The sequence below is a fragment of the Colobus angolensis genome, unplaced genomic scaffold (assembly GCF_000951035.1).
Source record: "Colobus angolensis palliatus isolate OR3802 unplaced genomic scaffold, Cang.pa_1.0 Scaffold62, whole genome shotgun sequence".
NCBI lineage: Eukaryota > Metazoa > Chordata > Mammalia > Primates > Cercopithecidae > Colobus > Colobus angolensis.
In genome coordinates, this window is record NW_012119821.1 from 9,974,641 (window position 1) to 9,991,082 (window position 16,442).

The 16,442-nt window shown below is 39.2% G+C and overlaps 1 pseudogene; it reads left to right on the forward strand.

The window, feature by feature from the left end:
• Positions 1-5,291: 5,291 nt before the first annotated feature.
• On the forward strand, positions 5,292-6,269 carry LOC105527422 (annotated as a pseudogene).
• The last annotated feature ends 10,173 nt before the right edge of the window (positions 6,270-16,442 follow it).

Below are 16,442 nucleotides of genomic sequence, written 5' to 3' on the forward strand. Positions count from 1 at the left end.
CTATCATTGATGGGCATTTGGGTTGGTTCCAAGTCTTTGCTATTGTAAATAGTGCTGCAATAAACATACGTGTGCATATGTCTTTATAATAGAATGACTTGTAATCCTTTGGATATATACCCACTAATGGGATTGCTGGGTCAAATGGTATTTCTGGTTCTAGATCCTTGAGGAATTGCCACACTGTCTTCAACAATGGTTGAACCAATTTACACTCCCATCAACAGTGTAAAAGTGTTCCTATTTCTCTGCATCCTCTCCAGCATCTGTTGTTTCCAGGTTTTTTAATGATCGCCATTCTAACCGGCATGAGATGGCATCTCATTGTGGTTTTGATTTGCATTTCTGTAATGACCAGTGACAATGTGCTTTTTTTAATATGTTCCTTGGCTGCATAAAAGTAAACAGTTTTTTCTTAACTTTTTTTCGCTCTGTCACCCAGGTTGGAGTGCAGTGGCGTGATCGCGGCTCACTGCAAGTTTGCCTCACAGGCTCACGCCATTCTCCTGCCTCAGCCTCCCAAGTAGCTGGGACTACAGGCGCCTGCCTCCACGCCCGGCTAATTTTTTGTATTTTAGTAGAAACGGGGTTTCACCGTGTTAGCCAGGATGGTCTTGATCTCCTGACCTCGGGATCCGCCCATCTCAGCCTCCCAAAGTGCTGGGATTACAGGCGTGAGCCACCGTGCCCAGCCATCATCCAGGTATTAACCCTAGTACCCATTAGTTATTTTTCCTGCTCCTCTCCCTCCTCTCACCTTCCACCCTCTGAAAGGCTGGCGTGTGTGTTGTTCCCCTCTGTGTGTCCATGTGTTCTCATCATTTAGCTACCAGTTGTAAGTGAGAACATGTGGTGTTTGGTTTTCTGTTCCTGTGTTAGTTTGCTAAGGATAATGGCCTCCACCTCATCCATGTCCCTGCAAAGGACATAATCTCATTCTTTTTTATGGCTGCATAGTATTCTATGGTGTATAATGTACCACATTTTCTTTATCCAGTCTATCAATGATGGGAATTTAGGTTGATTCCATGTCTTTTCTATTGTGAATAGTGCTGCAATGAACATAGGTATGCATGTGTCTTTATAATGGAATGGTTTCCATTCCTTCGGGTTTATACCCAGTAATAGGATTGCTGGGTCAAATGGTATTTCTGTCTTTAGGTCTCTGAGGAATCGCCACACTGTCTTCCACAATGGCCGAATGAATTTAAACTCCCACCAACAGTGTGCAAGCATTTCTTTTTCCTCCACAACCTCACCAGCATCCGTTAGTTTTTTACTTTTCAATAACAGTCATTCTGACTGATGTTAGATAGTATCTCATGGTGGTTTTGATTTGCATTTCTCTATTGATCAGTGATGTGGAGCTTTTTTTCACATGCTTGCTGGACACATGTATGTCTTCTTTAGAAAAGTGTCTGTTCATGTCCTTTGCCTACTTTTTAATGGAGTTATTTGTTTTTTTTCTTGTAAATTTTTTTAAGTTATTTATAGATGTTGGATATTAGACGTTTGTCAGATGCATGGATTGCAAAGCTTTTCCCCCATTCTGTATTTTGTCTGTTTTTTAAACAGTTTTATGTCCATAGAGTATATGAAGGAACTGAGCAATGAGCTTTAGATACATGACTTATCAGCTTTGTAAGATGCTGAATACAAAGAAATGATTTTTAGTATGTAAATAGAAGAAATGAATGATAAAGAAAAACAAGCTATTTAAATTCCACAATTGCTATTTAAAAGGCACTAGCTTGGTGGTACAGGGTACAAAATTGTGTAAGTCATGGATCTGACTTGATTGTCTCCTAGAGGAGATACCATCCACACCATGAATTACAACACACAGCAGATATGCCACAGAAGAGTGACAAAAATTTGACTTCTCATTCCAAAGTCAAAAGATGACAAGACCTCATTTGGGGGCAGGAATCAAGAAAAAATTCTGGGATGAGCTTTCATTTGCGATGTTCAGGCCATGATATAGACATTTTTGCATAAGGAATAAATCATAAGTAGCATGAAGTGGGGAATTAGGGAATGCCCAGGGAATGCTGAAGAGGACCTTTTGGTTTGCCCAGAGAATTGTGCTCCTAAAAGGCAGAGATCAAGTCAAAAAAGTAAGCTGTAATCACTTTTGAAGGACTTTGGATTCCATGGGATTTGAATTTGGACAAAATAGTATAGGGAGTTGTTGAAAGTTTTTGAGAAAAGCCTATCAGAGTGAGAAAAATTATTCCAGAAAAAATAACCATTCTCTAGCACATTTGAGAGAGCTCAGAGGTGGGGAAAATCAGAAGCTGTTATCACAGTAAGTCTAGTTGAAAGATAATGAGAGTCTAAATTGGGCTGGTAGCAGTGGAAAATGAAGAAAATCACAAAGGTTTTATACAAGCAGAATCTATAGGACTCAACCATTCGTTGTGGAATAAAAAAGATTGAGGAATTTTAAAAAGTGGATTTCAACCTTGGGTGGATAAAAAATGGTGGCACCAACAGTAGTAACATGAAAAATGAGGGACTCTTTTGGTGGGTTTGGTTAGGTATCATTGGAATTTGGGTGCTCCAATCACATCTAAAAACTTAGAAAGAGTAGTTGAGGGGAGATATATTGAGGGGTTTGAGAATCTGTTGAAGCAGAAGAGAGTGTGAGTCCCCTCCAGAAAGAATTTTGGGTTCTATTTAAGAAATATTTAATGAGTTCCTAATAGTGCCAGGGACTGTGCCGGGCATGGTAAGGAAAACAAATACACAAAACAGATCCCTTAAAAAGTGCAGAATCTAGTAAGTTTCTCATTCTGGTTTATCACTTATTTGCTGTATAACCTAGGGAAATTAACATTTCAGGATTGTTCAGCTTGCTTCTATTCTGGGAATATTGCCGTGTACATGCTTAACCACTTAGGTGGTGGCGTTAGATTTGCCAGGTGTAAAATTTTTTAGCATCATAGGGGAGCTCATGGGAAATGCTATTATGAACAGTCATAAGGGCTAGTGGAGGCAAGGAATTAGGTGATAGCCAAAATCCCAGTCAGAGTGAAGGAGCACAACACATGGGAAACATTTAGAGAAGTCTCTGAGGTTAGAACCGAAGCCAAAGCCTTCCACTAGTGCGTCACTTTCCGACAGTGCAAGCCAGCAGTGGCCTTGAAGCACTCCCATGCTGAGCTTAAGCACTGGATCCAGAAGCCAGAGGAATAACATAGACATTTCTAAAAGGAACCTTGTATAGTAGAGGACAGTAGAGAAGTGTGAAAATGGCAGACATCTTCACACTGTGCTCGTGTTTAGTTATTCAGTTGATACTTATTGAGTACTTACTGTGTGCTCAGGGCTACTTTCTGAGTGTACAATAGTGAGCAAAGCAGACAGGTTCCTGCCTCAGTTCATTTGCATTGTGATAAAGGAACACCTGAGGCTGATTTATTCAAGAAGCATGGCGCCAGCATCTGCTTCCTGTAAGGACCTCAGACTGCTTCTACTCCTGGAGGAAGGCAAAGGGGAACCCATGTATCATATGATGAGAGAGGGAGAAAGAGGGAGGAGGGAAGGTGTCAGGCTCTTTTTTAACAATCAAATCTCCTGGTAACTAATAGACTGAGAACACACTCATTACCATGAGGACAGCACAAGGCTTTTCATGAAAGATCAGCCTGCATGACCCAAACACCTCCCACGAGGGCTCACCTTCAACACTGGAGCTCAAAATTTCAACATGAGATTTGGAGGCAACAAACATTCAAACTATATTGGTCCCTGATATCATGAAGTTGGTAGGCTAGTGAGGAAGACAGCTATTAATCAAATTTTTACTTGACTGTAATAGGTGCTATAAAAAAGAAGGATATGGTTCAAGGAGAACCTCTAAAAGGAGGGCTTTCATTTAGATTGAAGTATCCAAAGAGCTGTTCCAAGTGAATTATGTTTGAGCAAACAGGGGATGGAGTTGGCCTTCAACAAAGTCCTTTATTGAAGTGAGAGATGAGAAGTGGAATGCCAGACAGATCTTTCCCTATTCCTGGTCACTAGAGCATCCAATTATAGAATCCTGAAGGAATAAAATATCAAAAGGTCCAAAAACACCAAAGGTGAACCCAGTGACCCAAATATAGAGAGAACAGGAAATTATTCAAAGTCTAGTCATGCTTATTACAGAGGCTCTAGCGCATAGTGGTAAAAACCCGAGTCTGGTATCAAACCAAAACTGAAGTCTGGCATTAAACCCCATGTGACGTAGACAAATTAGTAACTCTCTGTAAGCCTCAGTTTCTCTCTCTGTAAGGTAGAAATAATAAGAGTCACATACCCCTGTGACTGTTAAGAGAATTAAATAATTCATAAAACTTGTAGCACAATTTCTTACACTACCCTTCAATAAATGTTAGGTGTTATCACCATCTTGGATAAGGATTTTTTACTGAGATATACAGTGACCCAGATATCATAAAATTCACCCATTTAAAATGTGCAGTTTGGTGCATTCAGTACATTCACAAAGTTGTACAATCATCACTATCTAATTCCAGAACATTTTTATCAGCTCAAAAATAAGCCTCATATCCATTAGTCACTCCCTTTCCCCTTCCCCTCCAGCCCCTGGCAATCGCTAACCTACTTTCTGTCTCTATGGATTTGTCTATTTCAGACATGTCATATAAGTGGAATCATATAATATATGGCCTTTTGTGTCTACTGAGCATAATGTTTTCAAGGTTCATTCCTGTTGTATCAAGTATTTATACTTCTTTCCTTTTTATGGCTGAATGATATTCCATTGTATAGATATAATGTATATATTATTAGTATAGAAGTTTTTGTGTGAACATATGTTTCCAGTTCTCTTGGGTATATATCCAGAAGTGGGACTGCAGGATCCTAAAGTAACTCTGTTTAACTTTAGGGGGAAATGCCAAACGGTTTCCCAAAGCTGTTGCATCATTTTACATTCCCACAAGCAAAGCATGAGTATCCCAATTTTTCCACATCCTTACCAACACTTGTTATTGTCTGTCTTTTTTATTTTAGCCATCCTGGTGAGTGTGAAGTGGTATCTTGTTGTAGGTTTGATTTGCATTTCCCTAGTGAGTAATGATATTTATTGAGCATCTTTTTCATGTGCTTATTGGCCATTTATGTATCTTCTTAGAAGAAATGTCTATTCACATCTTTGCCCATTGTTTAATTGGGTTATTTGTTCTTTTATTGTTGAGTTGGATACGGCTGTTATTTTAAAACTTTTGGATACACTAAGGAAACTGCATTACCAGCGAGAGACACACCACGCAGGACTGAAAATGGTTAGTCTAAGGGGATTCATGACAGATTTGAGAAACCATGATGAACAGAATTTCCAGCCAGAGAATTTCCAGTCAGACCCTTTCATCAACAGGAATGATTCCAACATGAAGGTGAACCACCACAGGATCCAGTTAGTCCCAGTTTCACTCTGTCATCCAAGCTGGAGTGCAGTGGCATGGTCTCCACTCACTGCAGCCTCAACCTCCCAGGTTCAAGTGGTCTTCCCACCTCAGCCTCCTGAGTAGCTGGGACTACAGCAATATGGAGAAGGCATCAAAAACGTACTTCGTTCATCCACCAACAGTACGAAGAGCTAGAAGCTCTGTTTAGCCAGACCATGTTCCCAGATAGAAATCTTCAGGAGAAACTAGCTTTGAAACTCAACCTACTGGAGTCAACAGTAAAGGCTTGGTTCAGGAACTGGCAATTCAGATTGAAGCAGCAGCAATCAGCAAAGCAAGCAAACCAGATCCTTCCATTCAAGAAGAATGTGCCCACCTCCCCCTGAACACCCCCAGTCTTTATGCTTTTTCTCCTGTGGTTTCAGATTTCTACAGCTCCCTTCCACCTCAGCCCTTAGACCCTTCCAACTGGGCCTGGAACCCTACCTTCACTGAAAGTCCCACAAGTGACTTCCAAATGCAAGATACTCAATGGGAGAGGCTGGTGGCCCCAGTTCCTGCTTTGTACTCTGATGCCTATGACATATCCCAAATCACAGAACTGTACAATCTTTCTGATGAGAATGAGATATCCAGCTCTTCTTTCCACTGTCTGTATCAGTAACTCTCACCCACAAGGTACCAGGTAGCAGGACAGGATTTCTCTCTCAGCACTTTGCTGGTCCCGCTGTAGGCCTATCTCCCACACAGACCTGGCCCAGTATGACAAGCCAAAGCTTTGAAGCCTACAGTTTAAAAGACAGCCTGGAATTCCAGAAAACCTCCAATGTGGTAGACTTTGAATTTCTCTGACCAGAGTACTAATAAATATGGACCATTTAAAAAAGAGGTCTTCTTGCCTCTTGTACATAACTATTGTTTCCTTTGTCTCATTTTAACCCAAACATCTGCGACTGTGTCTCTGATTTCCATGGAAATGTTGTAAAAAGAGATTTCCAAGTAGAGCTGGGCACTACGCAATCAGCCCCACAATTCTCCCTGAGAAGCCTTTCTAATCCCTTACATGGCCAATGAGACTCCAAAATTCCCCTCCCAAAACTATCCTGGAGTTTCTAAAAGTAGGACAGTGGTTTGGGGGGTTATCCACTTTATTTTTTTAAAACTAGGACTCACTCTGTCACCCAGGCTGGAATGCAGTGGTACAATCATGGCTCACCAAAGCCTTGACCTCCTGGGTTCAGGTGATCCTCCCACCTCAGCCTCTTGAGTAGCTGGGGCTACAAATGCCCACCACCACACTCGGCTAATTTTTTGTTTGTTTTTTGTTTTTTGAAACAGAATTTCCCACTGTCACCCAGGCTGGAGTACAGTGGCAGAATCTTGGCTCACTGCAACCTCCACCTCCCAAGGTTCAGGCGATTCTCCTGCCTCAGCCCCCTTAGTGGCTGGGATTACAGGTGCATGCCACCATGCCCAGATAATTTTTGTGGTTTTGGTGGAGACAGGGTTTCACCGTGTTGCCCAGGCTGGTCTCGAACTCCTAACATCCAGTGATTCGCCCGCCTTGACCTCCCATGGTGTGGGACTGCAGGTATGAGTCACCAAGCCCAGCCAATTTTTGTATTTTTTGTGGACGCAAAGTTTTGCATGTTGCCCAGGCTGGTCTCGACTCCTGGACTTAACGTCATCCACCTGCCCCAGCCTCCCAAAGTGCTAGGAATACAGGATTGAGCCGTCGCACCCAGCTGGGTTATCCAGTTTAAAAGAATTTTTTTTTTCAAGGTAACCAGAGAAGCCATCATCCACTTTTCTCTCGGTATCATTCTGATTTTAGTATATATGTTGCGGAAGTGAGTATACACTATCATCCACTTTTAATGAGAGAAAGTTATAAACTTACCTTTTGTTTCCAATTTTTAGGATTTTTGTTTGTTTTTTATTTTTTGTTTTTTTTTTTTTGTTTGTTTGTTTTTTGTTTTTTTTTGGAGACAGCACTCTGCCTCCAGGCTGGAGTACAGTGGCACCATCTTGGCTCACTGCAGCCTCTGCCTCCTGGGCTCAAACGATCCTCCCACCTCAGCCTTCTGAGTGTCTGGGACTATAAATGCATGCCACCATGCCTGGCTAATTTTTGTATTTTTAGTGGAGAAGTGGTTTCGCCATGTTGCCCAGGCTGAATTTGGGGTTTTTTTAAAAGGGGACTTTCAGTCCAAATTTGAGGGGAAATTACTATCACCACTAGTTTTTATATAGTATAATGAAAATATACATATATATAGTACAATGGTCCAGACATAATAAGAGGTGTAAAAACTAGCACAGGAAGAAATAAAAACAGATTTTTGAAGGTGAGATGATAAACTCGCAAAATTAACAAAATAAATAGTCAAACTTTTAGAATGACATTTTAGCACATTTTCCAGCCACATGATCATTCTACAAAATTAATATCATTTCTGAACACCAGTAATAAAGAAACATAAGGTAAGTACCGCTCAATAAAAAATGTAAAAGTACCTAGGAATTCACGAAGAAAATTAATACCTCTGTGGAGAAAACTTCAAAACTTAAAAAAAGACATAGAAAATGTTTTGAATAGGCCGGGCACGGTGGCTTACACCTGTGGTCCTGGCACTTTGGGAGGCCAAAGCAGGTGGATCATGGGGTCAGGAGATCAAGACCATCTTGGCCAGCATAGTGAAGCCTCGTCTCTACTAAAAGTACCAAATAAATTGGCTGGGCATGGTGGCGCGTGCCTGTGGTCCCAGCTACTCGGGAGGCTGAGGCAGGAGAATTTCAAGGATTGAAATCACGCAGTGTGTTCTCCAAACACGATGGAATGAAATTAGAAATCAATAGTGGAAGAAAATTTGGGAAATTCACAAATATGTGGATATTAAACAATACATTCCTAAATAACCAATGGTTAAATGGGAAATCACAGTCTGAGCAACATGGCAAAACTCTGTCTCTGCAGAAAATGGAAAATTAGCTGGGCATGGCAGCCAGAGCCCATGCTCCCAGCTTCTCAGGAGGCTGAGGTGAGAGGCTCCATCCCCCGAGCCACAGAGGTCGAGGCTGCAGTGAGCGGTGACTGTGCCACTGCACTCCAGCTTGAGCAACACAGTGACACCATCTCAATACATAAATAAATAGAAGAAATCATAAGTAAAATTGGAAAACACCTTTAACTGAAAAAAAAAAACAAAAACAGAAGCACAACAAACCAAAACATGGGATGAAGCTAAATCAATGCTAAGAAGGAAATTAATAGCTTCAAATACTTATATATATATTTTTAAAAGGTCTCAGATCAATAAGTTTTATACAGGAAGGAAGCTGGCATAGTTTCACTAATATTTGTCAAATTAAACTTTAAGGCAAAACTTTTTTATTGAGATAGAGCCTTGCTCTGTCGCCCAGGCTGGAGTACAGCAGTGTGATCTCGGCTTACTGCAACCTTCGCCTCCAGAGTTCAAACGATTCTGCTGCTTTAGGCTCCAAAGTGGCTGAGACTACAGGTGTACGCCACCATGCCAGGCTAGTTTTTGTATTTTTAGTAGAGATGGGGTTTTGCCATGTTGCTCAGGCTGGCCTCAAACTCCTAAGCTAAAGTGATCCTCCCACCTCAGCCTCTCAAAGGGCTGAGATTGCAGGTGTGAGCCACTTCGCCTGGCCAAAACAGTTTTTTAGAAATAAAGTATATTAGACAACAACAAAAGGAACAATTTACCTGAAATATATGATAACTCCGAACTTGTATATACTTAACATATACCCAAAATATATGAGGCAAATTTTAACAGAAATTAAAGTTAAGAAAATCTCACCAATACATAGTCATAATGTGGTATATTCATACAACACTCTCAATAATTGATAATAACAGTCCAAAGAAAGCAGAAAGAAGGAAAGCTCAGAGCAGAAATAAATGAAATAGAGAATAGAAAAGAAATAGAGAAAAAAATTATGAAATCAAAAGCTGGTTTTTTGAAAAGCTCAACAAAATGGCAAACATTTAGCTAGATTGACCAGTCCCCAAAAAGACTCAAATTACTAGAATCAGAAACAAAAGTCAAGATTGTATGACCAACCTTACAGAAATAAAAATTATTAGAAAGAAATAATATGAAGAATTGAACACCAACAAATTAGATAAATGAAATGGACAAATTCCTAGGAAGACACAGAATACCTCATCTGACTCCACAAGAAATAGATGTTGCGAATAGAGTTTGCTATGGTATGAATGTGTGCCCCACAGCTCACGCATTGGAAACTTAATCCCCCAAGCAACAGCACAGAGAGGTGGGGCCTTTAAGAGGTACCAGGCAGAGCCACCATGAATGGATTAATGCCATTGTTGTGTGAGTGGGTTAGTTATCTCAGAAGTGGGTTCCTGATAAAAGGATGGGTTCGGCCCTCTTCTCCAAATCTTTATTCCCACCCCCACCCGTCTCTCTCTCTCTCTCTCTCTCTGTGTGTGTGTGTGTGTGTGTGTCTCTGTGTGTGTGTGTGTGTGTGTGTGTGTGTGTCTGTGTCTCTCTCTCTCTCTTCCCTCCTCCTCTCCCTTCCTTCTGCCATGGGAGGATGAAACATGAAGGCCCTGGCCAGATGTGGCCCCTCCATCTTCCATTTGAGGCTGGAAGACTTCCCAGCCTACAGAACTGTAAGAAATAAATCTCTCTTCTTAAAAAAAAAAAAATTGTTTACTTCCACTGATCCTAGAAAAAATCAGCTCTCCAAGAAGGAGTAGATCATTGTTACTTGCTATCTGCCTTAGCAAATAGCAGATGCCTCAGAATTGGGAGGCATGGAGGTTCTTTCATGACTAGAAAGAGCACTACAGACAGACATGGTCTCCCTACTCTCATCTCCCCTTCTCCAAAGCCTTGTCCTCTTCCTTCCTCGTGTTGGAAACTCTATCTAGCCCCCTCTTTCTCACCTCTGAGCACTCATGTATCAGTCTCATGGTGCCATCCTGAGACATTTCCCTATATAGGTAGAGTCCTGAGGAACAGGAAACTAGAGACAGTGGGAAGGAGCATGCCAGAGGTGTTTAGCCCACGACCTTTTACAAATACAGAGCCTGGCAGATGGCAACAAAAAGTACAAACACCTTCCCTTCTCTGATCTCTTGTCTCAACTCTGAACCTTGTCATTACTGAGGCTGGCAGAGAGGCACCATGAGGGGAGAGATCCCAGAACTAGCGATGGAAAGGGAGTTCTTACCCTGTCAGAAACTCTGTGGCCTTTAAGCAAGTTACTTTCCTTCTCCAAACTCGGTTTTCTCCCCTTGCAAAGTAAGGGTAATAACACATGTTCTGCCTGTCTTGCAAGATTTTTGTGAAGATAAAATGTGCTAAGGTATGTAAAAGGGCCTTGTAAAATGCTATATAAATGAAAGTACTATTACCCAGGAGTAAGAATTCAACTTGTGTATAGCATCACAGTTGTAGTTGAATAAGTTCCAGGATATTAAATATCTTTACACATCACTTCTGGGTAACTTGTGCAATATATAGTTTATATATGGAGTGTAATTTTTCACTTGGGGTATTGTTTTACTGTGTAAGTCCTAGTTATTTACAGAGGCTTTATTTGAAAATGAGCTAACACGTTCAAATTCCCCACATTCAATTTATTCACACATAGACATGTTAAATAAGAACTTTCTTATTTTTCTGCTCTGATATTTCATCAAACTAAAATAAATGTTTAATATTATATATTTTAAGTATTTCAATATCTGGACTAGAATTGTTGTATAATTTATTCTGAGCATTTATATAGTGCCAAGTAGTACGTTAAACATTATGTCATATAATACTTACCACATCCAAATGAGAGTGTAATTATTATTCCCACCATTTCTGAGAGGGGAAAACTGAGACTAAACAAAATCACATCACCACCTGGTAAGAGACTAAGCTAGGATTGGAAATATAGTGTGCTTGACCCCAGATCTCACCCTCTTAAACTCCATGTTTGTAATATGCCAAGGAGAAAAAGAACACTGAAGAACTGGAGGATGATTCTTCTGTGTGCATTTGGTCTATTTATTTCCACATTTCATTATAGGATTACCTTGGGCAGAACCCACAAAAGAAAACAAACCAAAACAATTGAAGAAGAGAATTAATATATGAACAGGGTTGATTCCCATATGAGATTTACTTAAGAAATACAAAGAATTTACTGAGAGTAAGAATTGTTAAACAAAGATATAAATTATTAAAGGAAGTTACAATATCTACTTTTCTGAAGGGTGCTAAGCAGAGTAAATCTCATCTTTTATAGCCTCTGCTACATTCAATTAGGAAACTGGAGTCAAAGCAGTGAATAACAGTTAAATTATAGCCAACATTAGCATAGTATAGCATATGAATGTTTATAAATAAAAAAAAAACATACTAAGGAGAAAAAAGGGAAAAACTAAAAATCCTGTTAACGCCAATAATGTTACTAAGAAAAAAAGAACAAAAAAGACACTTTAAAAGTTATTAAAATTAAAAATAACTGAGGTTACCCAATGTTTTTTATACCTCTAAATACAGTATACAAATAAGTCAATGAATTTGTAAAACCACACCAAACACACACACACACACACACAGACACACACACACACCAACTTTTAATCAGGTCATACAGAAAGCACCATGGGTATTTGTTTTGTATAATGATATGCATTAACATTAATAAAGGAGTTAAGTATGTACCTTCTATGATAAATATGCAAATATATGATTTTAAATGGTTTTAAGCAGTAAGGGTGGATATTTGTTGTAGAAACAATAAAATCAATTCAAAGTAAGTTCTATAAATATACTTAGTGTCACACTCACCCTACACACACTACACTAACTCCTGCATATCAGACCTCTTACATCTTTTATAGTCTTGATTTTGCTCTTTTTATTTTATCTTTATCATCTTGCCAATTACAAACTTTGCTGTTTTTAAATTATCCACTTGGGTATGTGTATACCATGGAATACTATGCAGCCATAAAAAGGAACAAGATCATGTCCTTCCCAGGGACATGGATGGAGCCATTATCCTCAGCAAATGAACGCATGAACAGAAAACCAAACACCGCCTGTTCTCACTGTAAGTGGGAGCTGAACGATGACAGCACATGGACACATGCGGGAAACAACACACACTGGAGCCTGTTGGGGGTAGGGGAGGGAGAGTATCAGAAAGAATAGCTAATGGATGCTGGACTTAACACCCAGGTGATTTGGAGGTTCTGTGTAGCGATCCACCATGGCACAAGTTTATCTATGTAACAAAACTGCATGCACTGCACATGTACCCTGGAACTTAAAATTTGAAGGGGGAAAAAAAAGGAAACAGCACACTGAAAAATCTTTTAAAAAATAAGTTATCCACTTGATTCAGCCTTTAAAAGGGAGGAAATGAACTTACTTTTATAAAGTAAAAGTTAAAATATTTATTGCTTCCAAAACGCCAGTTTAAAATAAAAACAGGCAGTGGGAATTTTTTTTAATTGAATGTTTTGTTCTATTCATTTTACCTGTTTCATGTTCAATGCTGGATGCAGCAAAAGTGAACAATGAGTGTAGAACTGAACCTCTAATGAGTTACCTAATTCTTTTCCCAGAAAGTTAGACTACTTGTTTGCCCACCAAGCCATAAAGAAGATTTTTCCGAAATCTTTCCAATTCAATACTTTCTTTGTATCAACTGTAGTTTCTTATTTCCATTCCAGATGGAGAATTAAGTTTGAAAGACTGTACAGAGTATTCTTTCTCAAAGTGTGATATGCTATGTTGTTTGATGAATGTCAGGAGCATATTAAACATAATCACACATCAATGCATTTACTGTGGAAGCAGTTGAATCATTCAGATAGTTCCAACAAACCAATTGCCTCTGTGAATAAGAACTGGTTCTATCAGCACTTCAAACAGGCCTAGACCTAATTGGCATACAAAAATGCAGGTGACTCATGACTAATTATCAATAGGTAGGAAACATTTTCACAGATGGTTTTCAGTCTACTAAAACATGCACTTTGGGACACACACACACACACACACACCCCTCAAGGATTTGAATCAGGGATAAATCCATTCTAAAATTTTCCAGTTTAATGACCCTTCCAGATATATTTAGGTGTAGAAAGAAAAGTCTAATGCTAAATTTTGCATGTACATAGCCTTCCCAAATATATTTTAGTAAAATAAAATTGACACTAATGAAAGAACAGATTTCAAAGTAGTAATTGGAGATAGAAAAAAATAAGACATAAATTATCTTAAGAAAATAGTTAAGTTACCTATGTCTTCTCTATAATTTGGTTTACTCTTCAGTTGGGGAGGTGGGAGAGTGTGTTACATCGAAAGTGTTCATTAAGCACATGTTCTCACATGAACTCCTAAAACAAGAATTTCAGTGCCTTTCAGTGGGAAAATATTATTCTCGTTGCTCATTTCCCTTCCCTATCCAAGCCATACCTCATAGGTATTATAGTTCCTGGTTTCCAATTTGCTTGTTTGAGACAAATGATGCCAGAATTCAGAAAATCATTTGGGGCCACTCAAAACATTTATAAAAAGGGCTTATAGTTAACAAAACAAACTTTGTCATCACAAACTTTAATCAGAATAAATGAAACAACAAATGTCTTTGAGCAAACTGGAAGACAGATAGACTTAGAAAACTTGGCTTTGCTGCTTAATAACTTTGCTTTGATGCTTCATGAGGGAATGGGAAGAGAACTGGGCTAGAAATCAGATGACCTAGATTTTTGTCCTGGCTTCACTGCCTATTGGCTCAGTAGACTTGAGAAATCATTTATTCTTTCCAAGCCTCTGTTTCTTCATCTGTTAAAAGAGAAAATAATAGAGACAATGGTACCTATTCTGCTTTCTTCTCAATGAATGACACTTCAGAACCAGTAAACACTCCCAAATCCTAAATCTCTTCTCCCAGTGCCCTTTACCACTGGCTCTAAATAAAGTCTGGATCTCAGGTAAGAACACTTCACTCAGACTAGTGCTCCTCCAATCTTATTTAAAAAAAAAAAAAAATCCTGAGGCTGGTGGTGTTTGGCTCATTAATTCTCTACTTCTGTCTTTGCTATTCTCATCAACCTCCCTTGTCATTCTTCCTCCATCACCAAAGCCTTAGCTCTGGTTCACCACCTGGTTCTGCAATGCAGGTCTTCCTGTCATCCTGATGACTTTAGCTGTAATGTTCAAGAATTCATTCAACATGTTGAATCAGGGCTGCTCTGTCTATAGAGTTATTATTCCTTTACTTTATTATTTTATTCCTTTACTTTCTTAATAAAGTTACTTTCACTTTGAAAAAAAAAAAGGTGTTGAATCAGGAACAAGAAAAGGGTGCCCATTCTCACCACTTCCATTCAACATAGTACTAGGCATAGTAGTGTAGTCCTAGCCAGAGCAATTAGGCAAGAAAAAGAAAGAAAAGCCATCCAGAATTGGAAAGGAAAAAGTTAAGTTGTCTCTGCTTACAGATGACATAATCTAATATATAGAAAACCCCAAAGATTTCATAAAAACGGTTAGAACTAATAAATAAATTCGGTACAGTTACAGGACGTGAAATCCACATTCAAAAATCGGTAGCCTTTCTATACACTAGCAATGAACCATCCAAAAAAGAAATCAAGAAAACAATCCCATTTACAATAGCATCCCCAAAATAAAATAGGAATAAATTTAACCAAGGAGGTGAAAGATCTACACATTGAAAACTATAAAACTTCAACGAAAGAAATTGAAGAAGGCACCTCAATGAATAGATATGCCATGTTCATAGACTGAAAGAGTTAATATTGTTAAAATATCCATACCACCCAAAGCAATCTAAAAATTTAATGCAATCCCTATCAAAAGTCCAATGGCATTTTTCACAGTAAAGTCTGGATCATATGGAATGATGGATCATATGGATCATAAATTCATATGGAATCACAAATTTATTTTAACAGTCTAGAAATCTGCCCAGGTCACATCATTTCTTAAGTATCCCCATGTTATTTCCAATTCTACATGTTTGAAATTCAACTCATGATCCTCTCCAACCAAAACTAGGCACTCGACAGTATTCCTTTTTGCTCTCTCTCTTTTTTTTTTTTTTTTTTTAAATAAGAGACAGGGTCCAGCTCTTCCACCCAGGCTGGAGTTCAGTGATATTATAGCTTACTTTAGCCTCAAACCCCTGGGCTCAACGGATCCTCCCATCTCAGCCTCCCTGGTATCTGGGACCAAAGGTACATGCCACCACACCTGGCTAATTTCTTTGTAGAGACAGGGTTTTGCTATGTTGCCTAGGCTGGTTTCAAACTCCTGGCCTCAAGCAATCCTCTCACCTTGGCCTCCCAAAGTGCTGAGATTACAGGCGTGAGCCACCACACCTGGCCCCAGTATTTCTTTTTTTTTTTTTAATTAAAATAAAAGTACTGTCTTTCTCTTTGTCCTGCCTGAATTGGTTTTCTTTTCTCCTTCACCAAATTAACTCACCCTTCCTTCAAATTTCAATTCAAATATCTCTTCTTTAAAGAAAACTTCCTGAACCAGCCTGACACTCATCACGTTAAAACTGTATTTATTTGTATGATCATTTGATTAATGCCCATCTCTCCCATTATAATCTAAGTTACATAGAAACAAAGACCATATCTGATTTGCTAAGCATGATATCCCCAGTACTTAGTTAGCACTGTTCCTGGTATATAGTATGTACACAATAAACCCATTGAATGTATGGTTATAAGATAATTTAGTGTTTATGTGGCAGATTTTGCTTCCTTTGTCTCAGAAGTAATCATCCTAAATGTTTTTAATTAACCTAAATCACTCTAAAGACTTAGATAAGGCCAGGCACAGTGGCTCACACCTGTAATCCCAGCACTTTCGGAGGCTGAGGCGGGTGGATCACCTGAGGTCCTGACCAGGCTGACCAACATGGAGAAACCTCATCTCTACTAAAAATACAAAATTAGCTGGGCGTGGTGGCACATGC